Raw genomic sequence first — 9,038 nt, 5'->3', positions numbered from 1 at the left:
CTGATCTCATGTGAGTGACAGGTTATAGCCCCGCCCACATCATCAGAGAAGAGAAGAGATGCTGCAAGAGGAACTTATTCTGATTCAACACAATAATGATGATGTGCACCTTTAAATCACACTGCAATATTCCATAATAAATTGTGATGTAATGTTGTCGTTGCGTGTCGTGTTCCCGCAGGCGACCGGCTGCACACACTCAGACTGTCTCTGTGAGTGTTTTCTGCCGGGACGACATCATATCCGGTCATGTGATCGCTGTGATCACGGCTGGGTCGCCCACGGTACGAAACACACGTTTGATTTGTGATGTTTTATAAAACTTGATTCCCATCAGAAGTGATTGGTTAATGTGTGTGTGTGTGCGTGTGTGTGTGTGCGTGTGTGTGTGTGTGCAGCGGTTGGGAAGCTGTGTCCAGCGCTGGTGTGTTCGGGGCAGGTGGAGATCGTCCAGAGTAACGGTGTGTTTGACATCGGGAGTCTGATTCTGTTCGGGACTCAGGCACTCCCGGTCCGGATGAAGATCCTGCTGGATCGGCTGTTCAGCGTCCTCACACACACACAGGTGCTCAACATCATACACACTCTGGGCTGGACGCTGCGCGACTACGTGAGAGGATACATGCTGCAGGTGAACACACACACACACACACACACACTCACTCACACACTCACTCACTCACTCGCTCGCTCGCTCGCTCACTCACTCGCTCACTCACTCACTCACTCGCTCACTCACACACTCACTCACTCTCACACACACACACACACACACTCACTCACTCACTCACTCACTCTCAGACACACACACACACTCACTCACTCAATCACTCTCTCTCACACACACACACACACACACACACACTCACTCACTCACTCACACACACACACACTCACTCACTCACTCACTCACACACTCACTCACTCACTCACTCACACACACTCACTCACTCACTCACTCACACACACTCACTCACTCACAAACTCACTCACACATTCACTCACACTCACTCACTCACTCACTCACTCACACACACACACACTCACTTACACACTCACTCACTCTCACACACACACACACACACACACAAACTCACTCACTCACACACACACTCACTCACTCACACACTCACAAACTCACTCACACACACACACACACACACTCACTCACTCACACACACACACACACACACACACACTCACTCACTCACTCACTCACTCACACACACACACACTCTCACACACACACACTCACTCACTCACTCACACACTCACTCACACACACACTCACTCACACACTCACTCACTCACACACTCACTCACTCACTCACACACACACACAAACACTCACTCACACAATCACTCTCACTCACTCACATACTCACTCACGCACACACACACACACACTCACTCACTCACACACACACTCACTCACTCACTCACTCACTCACTCACTCACACTCACACACACACACACACACACAAACACTCACTCACACACTCACTCTCACTCACTCACATACTCACTCACACACACACACACACACACACACACACACTCACACACACACACACATTGAATAACAATGAATATAATTGAATTTGTATTTATTTGTATCATAATTGATGAACTTTGATGCAGTTATTGAACAGAATTGTCCATATGAGTGTGAGTAACTGAAGGAGGATCTGCACTCTCCCTCAGGACTGCATGGGGAAGGTTCTGGACCGCTGGGTCACCATGAGCCCGGAGGACGAGGTCGCGACCCTGCAGCAGTTTCTGCGTTTTGGGGAAACGAAACCCATCGTGGAGCTCATGTTTGAGGAGATCCGTCCGGGAACAGGTCCTAGTCCCTCCGAGGAACGAGAACACTCGCAGAACCCAGTGTTCCCTCAGCCCTTTCCCTTCATCAGTGCGTCGCTCTTCCCAGCGGATCCTCATCCAGTCCCGCAAACACTGAGCAAACAGAACCTGTCCGAGACGAGTAACACAGAGATAAACACGCGGAAACACGCCGAACCGCGTCTCCATGATCCCTCGGGAACACGCGAGCGCCGGCACGGGTCGTCCGCGGGGAAAGGCCGCGTGAGCTGCGACGCCTGCGCTAAGACGTTCTACGATAAAGGAACGCTGAAGATCCACTTCAACGCAGTGCATCTGAAGATCAAACACCGCTGTACGATCTCCGGCTGCAACATGATGTTCAGCTCACTGCGCAGCCGCAACCGGCACAGCGCTAACCCCAACCCACGCCTGCACGCTGCGCTAGAGCACGTGACCCGCAGATTCAGACCTGTTTCCATGGCAACCACCAACACGCGACTGCACGCCGCGCTCGATCACGTGACCCGTGGACGCACACCCGTTTCCATTGTAACCACCGACACGCTACTACACGCCACGCTCGATCACGTGACCCGTGGACGCACGCCTGTTTCCATGGCAACCACAGACACGCGAGTGCACACCGCGCTAGATCACGTGACCCGTGGACGCACACCTGTTTCCATGGCAACCACCAACACGGTCTCGACCAACCATCGTCCAGGCGTCTGTGAAGCTCACAAAATCTCAGGAGGAGGAGGAGCTACAGGCAACCGTGCAGCCAATCAGAATGGCCGCGGTGTTTTGATTTACATGGCGCCTCAAAAGAAGTCGCGGAAGTCCAGCACGCCGCTAAAGTTTAAGCCGGAGGGAAACGATCAGATGACGGGAGAGTTTCCAAGAGTGGATGACGAACGGAAGGAGAGATATCGACATCTGCTAAAGGTCAAAGAGGAGATGTGTGACCCCACCTGTGACTGTAGAGGTCATCGCCATAGCAACCTGTGACACTGTAGAGGTCATCACCATAGCAACCTGTGACACTGTAGAGGTCATCGCCATAGCAACCTGTGACTGTAGAGGTCATCGCCATAGCAGCCTGTGACTGTAGAGGTCATCACCATAGCAATCTGTGACACTGTAGAGGTCATCACCATAGCAACCCGTGACTGTATAGGTCATCGCCATAGCAACCTGTGACACTGTAGAGGTCATCACCATAGCAACCCGTGACTGTAGAGGTCATCGCCATAGCAACCTGTGACACTGTAGAGGTCATCACCATAGCAACCTGTGACTGTAGAGGTCATCGCCATAGCAACCTGTGACACTGTAGAGGTCATTGCCATAGCTACCTGTGACTGTAGAGGTCATCCTCACAGCAACCTGTGACTAGAGATCATCACCATAGCAACATGTGACTAGAGATCATCACCATAGTAACATGTGACTGTAGAGGTCATCACCATAGCAACCTGTGACTGTAGAGGTCATCACCATAGCAACCTGTGACTGACAGCTCGAGATCAGAACTGACCAGTGTTGTGCAAGTTACTTCCAAACTGTAATACATTATACATTACTTGTTACTGTTATTTAAAAGTAATTCTTTACCTTACAATATTACTGTCTCAGAATTGTAATGCGTTACATTACTCCTGTATTACTTTTGAGTTACTTTCACCAAAATAACTACAGAAGTAGAACTTAACATTCTAAAATGACTAGGGCTGTAACGATATGCGATATGAAACCGAAACCGCGACACTCAGATCCACGAACCTGTCACGGTGTGATAAGGCAGAATCGCGACACACCCCTTCCAACTCCCAGAGTTATCATTCCCGTCCAGATCTAATGCTACCACATCTTTAAACTACTATTAGTATTATTTGAAATTAACATTATAAAATACGTAGACCTACACCACAAAACCAGTTGAGGATAAATTCTTTAAAATTGGGCAATTCCAGCATCATGGACGTGACATTTGCAGTTAAAACATGAAATATAAATTCTCAGAAAATGCATTTAATACCAATATATTGAAACGTCTGTTTATATATCCATAGGCTACTCCCTTAATAAAGGAGTTTAGACATTAGAAAAATATCATTCTACACATGCGTTTTATATTTATTATGAGGGAAATATACATGCATGCGTGACACAAAAAATCCGTTTTTTTTTTTTTTTTTTTTTTTTGAACAATTACATTTTGGGCTAAAAGTGTGTTGTAACGCAAGCGTTACCGAACATGTACCGAGTAAAATATTACTGAAAATTGATTAGTAATGCCTTACACTACTGCGTTACAGCAAAAAGTAATATGTTCCTGTAATGCATTACTTTTGTAACACGTTACTCCCAACCAGGGGCGTAGTTTGTGGGGGGGATGGGGGGGAGATAACCCCCCCAATATTTAATTCTATGCATTACAACCCCCCCAATATTTATACCATGATCACAATATCAGGAGGCATACCCAAACTTCAACCCCCCCAATGTTCAAACCAAATCTACGCCCTTGCTCCCAACACTGGAACTGACTCTGTGTTCCTGGTTTTACTGTGAGTGATTCATCAAAGCATGTTTTTCTGTAGGCCTATTTGTGAACTTGAAACTTAATTTTATAACTTGTAATGCTGTTGGCTCAGAATCTTGTAAGACATTTAATGCTGGTTAATGTAAAGTAATAAAGGTTATGGAGATAAGATTATATTACAAGCTTCAACAATCATGTAAAGATAAAAAATAAGTTCTAACCCAAAATCAGCACAAACCTTTAAACTAGATGGAATTCTCTTCTGAAACCCGATCTTTCTCCACTGATGACCATTCAAAATTTATATAATATATGTATTGTATTATTATTTGTACATTTGTCATTTGTTGCATTTTCATCTTAGCTGCGTACAAAACGTACGGAACAATGTACATAAACTGAATATAACAAAAGACAATATTTTACAAAGAAAAAAATATACAATAGTCCAACTATATCTAGTTTTAACTCGCTTAAAAAACTCATCTGTTATCTCAGGCTTTTAATTCTACCGGGTTCTGTTGTTCTTCACTGAGTTCTGTGCTTACATTGACCTTGTGTTATTTCTTCTTTATTTATTTCTATCTATCTTAGTACAACACTTTGGGCAACTGCTGTTGTATTAAATTGTGCTTTATAAAGTAAAAAAAAGAAGAAAAAAAAGGAAAGAGTGACGTGTTTGTTTTTATTTCTCTAAAAGATTATTTCACCACTGGAAGCTACTGTTTCTTTTTTTTCTTTTTGCTCACATGTTGTTACATGTCTGTTCTCCCTGTCCCACCGGCACACTTCATACGCACTTACTTTCGGTCTTGTGGACTCACAATGGCTGCCGCGTGCGCGTGCCCGTTAAGTCCACCGTAAGGTGTCCCGTTTGTCATTTTAGTTTCAGAAGGCGATTGCGATCGATATGATCGATCAGCACTTTTGCGACCGCCGTGACGTCACGGATTCGCCAGTTCCAGAATGAAAGTGAAATGCATCAGGATCGCAGAATGTGAGTCTGTGAGGAAAATGGAGGGAATGTAAACAAATTACACCAAAACCAAGTAAGTATCTCGAGCATCACTCCATATTTAAGGTAATTTAATCTCGATTTAAAAACAACTCAAATATTAATTATGGTTGAGCTAGTTTTATGTTCGACATTCGCCGGACTTTCGTTTTCCCTTGCAGGTGTCGTGCCGAATTTCTACCCCCGCCAAATTATTACCCCCCTAGTATTGGTGGGTTTAGATTAGTTGTGGGGGAGGGGTTAGGATTAGGGGAGGGGTTAGGATTAGGCAATCAGGTACTGACTTCAACGAGGGGGGTAATAATTTGGCAGGGAGTCGAAATTCGGCACAACACCGGCAGTCTTACAAAGATTTCAATAAGTTAGCAGGATTAGTTTTAACAGTATGTAGCATTATTTGTATATCGACATGAAATATTCATTCAAAATCGCCTACGCGCGTTATATCTATTTAAACCTGAGAATGCTTTGACTGCGCATGTCTGTCAGTTCCACCAACTGCGGTAAACTTATAATCAGTTTTATTTAAAAACAAACATGTTCAAATTCCAAAGCTTGTAGAAGATTCCTATTGGTAAGACTTACTACAGGTGAAATTGTGCCTATTACCTCCCTTCATTTATTTACAGTACACAATTATTTTTATATAAACAAATACTGTAATTCATCGTTTTTACTACAGGTGAGATCATGGCTGTAGCTATGAGGTCACCGAGGTCTGGTCTATATCTTTTTCGAGGTGTAGCCTATATAATAAAGGTTGTGAAATAATTGCCTTATATAGTATTAACTCTACGATATTAATTTGATAATTTGATAATGGTCATAAAGTGCGGGATAAGATGTTAAGTAGCTAAACTAAACATTTCATAATTGTCAGCAGTTTTAAGATAGAAATGTTAAACCACCAGCAAAAAGAATCAGGCAAACTAATAAACTTTTGACTAATTTCACGCTTCTGAATTGAAAATTGGCCTATATAATTTACGCAACATTCATGTATGTAATAATTTTAGTAACTGTCAGTGTTAGAGGACCAGAAACCTTAACAAAGCCAAATTTTTTTATCATATTAGGCATAAGATTAATAATGAATGCGTGTATATTGTGTGTAGGAGCCATTTTAATGCAATTATATATTTGTCCATTGGGGGTGCTCTGATATTGGCATATTAGGAGCACATGGGTAATTAGACAACAGGTGTATTGGTGGTGGGGAAGCACACAGTTTTTTGACCGTGTTAAGCCATGTACTACGGAATATCATGCTGACCGTGCTTATAAGATTGTGTTGGATTGAGTTTAATGGTGCTTAACCATGCTTCACTGATAAAGAGTGATGTTCAAGGACATATGGAATATGGACAATGTTTGTGTGCTGTATTATGCAAGGTATGGACTTTGAACAACAAAGCATGAGACACTACAAGAAGCTAATTGGAAGCAACGTTAATTAATTAGAGCACAATAAATAAAAGACATTGGTTGCATCTTATATCTGTGTTCATGGAGTTTATACGCATTAATTACTTGCTCACTCCTATTACCAGTACAACAGCGGCTTAATGGAAAGCTGATACATTGTGAATGAATGTAATAAACTTACTTAGCTTGTCTAAGAAAATGATTCATAAAACATATAAATATCAGTTGACCCTATGTTTACTTTCCACACTGACACTGAAAATGACAAGACTATCAGTCGAAGGTCAGCTTTAGGAGAGGAAGAGACAGGCAAGATGAGGAGACTGAGAGAAAAAGAAAGAGTGATGAAGATGAGGAGACTGAGAGAAAAAGAAAGAGTGATGAAGATGAGGAGACTGAGAGAAAAAGAAAGAGTGATGAAGATGAGGAGAGAGCATGCATTGACAAATAATCCACTGACACTGACACGGTTTTAAAGCTATTTCTTATCAAATAAATTGGAGCGAATATCAAACCTAAAACTAACTTTACTGCACTCCTGGAGCGGCAGCTCCCCCCCCCCCCCCCAGAAATATAGATGAAAATTTACAGACCATAAGTATTTTTTACCAGCCATGAATCATAGATTAATCCTTATTAAAGTTACAAAAGTTATTCAATCACAAGCAGTGAGTGATTTTTCTTCGTCCTTAAAAACACAGGTTTATTCGGCTGCTGTCACTTTAACACGGGTTTATTAGGCTGCTGTCACTTTAACACGGGTTTATTCGGCTGCTGTCACTTTAACACGGGTTTATTAGGCTGCTGTCACTTTAACACGGGTTTATTCGGCTGCTGTCACTTTAACACGGGTTTATTCGGCTGCTGTCACTTTAACACAGGTTTATTAGGCTGCTGTCACTTTAACACAGGTTTATTAGGCTGCTGTCACTTTAACACTGGTTTATTAGGCTGCTGTCACTTTAACACGGGTTTATTCGGCTGCTGTCACTTTAACACAGGTTTATTAGGCTGCTGTCACTTTAACACAGGTTTATTAGGCTGCTGTCACTTTAACACGGGTTTATTAGGCTGCTGTCACTTTAACACGGGTTTATTCGGCTGCTGTCACTTTAAAGGAGAAGTTCACTTTCAAAAAAACTTTTGCTGATAATTTACTCACCCCCATGTCATCCAAGATGTCCATGTCTTTCTTTCTTCAGTCGCAAAGAAATTAAGGTTTTTGATGAAAACATTCCAGGATTTCCCCCCATGTAATGGATTCTATTGGGACCCAAACGGTAGAAGGTCCAAATGACAGTTTAAGTGCAGCTTCAAAGGGCTTTAAACGATACCAGACGATGAATAAGGGTCTTATCTAGCGAAACGATCGGTCATTTCCAAAATAAATAAAAAAGTTTAAGTTTTATAAGCACAAATGTTCGCCTTGCTCTGTTCTGTGATGCGCGTTCGTGACGTCACGTAATACGCAATTACGTTGAAAAGGTCACGCTTGAAAAATTTCTGTCCTGAAGAAAATGTTCTTTTTGGCTTTTTAATATTAAAACACCGAGGATACGCACACGAAATGGGCATTTTAAACGATAAACTGACACAAATACATTTGAAAATGTGTATATGGTCCTCCTTCCGCACATTTGTAAACACGTCAAGCGTGACCTTTTCAACGTAATTGCGTATTACGTGACGTCACGAACGCGCATCACAGAACAGAGCAAGGCGAGCGTTTGTGCTTATAAAACTTAAACTTTTTTATTTATTTTGGAAATGACCGATCGTTTCGCTAGATAAGACCCTTATTCATCGTCTGGTATCGTTTAAAGCCCTTTGAAGCTGCACTTAAACTGTCATTTGGACCTTCTACCGTTTGGGTCCCAATAGAATCCATTACATGGGGGGAAATCCTGGAATGTTTTCATCAAAAACCTTAATTTCTTTGCGACTGAAGAAAGAAAGACATGGACATCTTGGATGACATGGGGGTGAGTAAATTATCAGCAAAAGTTTTTTTGAAAGTGAACTTCTCCTTTAACACAGGTTTATTAGGCTGCTGTCACTTTAAGACCTGCACGGATCCAGTATTCTGATACACATGCGTTTTCTTTCTCAACTCTTCATGTTCACTTCAGTGACTTAAAGCTACAGTAGGGAACTTTTAGAAAACGTTGACTTAGCCTGAAAATTTGAACAACCACAGCTTACAGGTCACTCCCCCTCGCTCTCTGCTG

General features: G+C 42.6%; 1 protein-coding gene across 2 annotated transcripts in view; it reads left to right on the top strand.

Annotated features, from left to right (window-relative positions):
• Window positions 1-5,155: 5,155 nt before the first annotated feature.
• The window catches only part of LOC311072813 (NACHT, LRR and PYD domains-containing protein 3), a 31,164-nt gene continuing 27,281 nt past the window's right edge, over window positions 5,156-9,038 (top strand). The window contains exon 1 of one of the 2 annotated variants that reach the window (XM_084098095.1): window positions 5,156-5,419. The gene's annotated coding sequence lies outside the window, so the exon portion shown is untranslated. The remainder of the gene's footprint in view (window positions 5,420-9,038) is intronic. The other variant, XM_084098096.1, reaches the window with a different exon arrangement.

The sequence above is a fragment of the Abramis brama genome (assembly GCF_963993115.1).
Source record: "Abramis brama genome assembly, chromosome: 22".
Lineage (NCBI taxonomy): Eukaryota > Metazoa > Chordata > Actinopteri > Cypriniformes > Leuciscidae > Abramis > Abramis brama.
The sequence above is the reverse complement of the archived record's forward strand: the minus strand, read 5'-3'. Positions and strand labels throughout refer to the sequence as shown.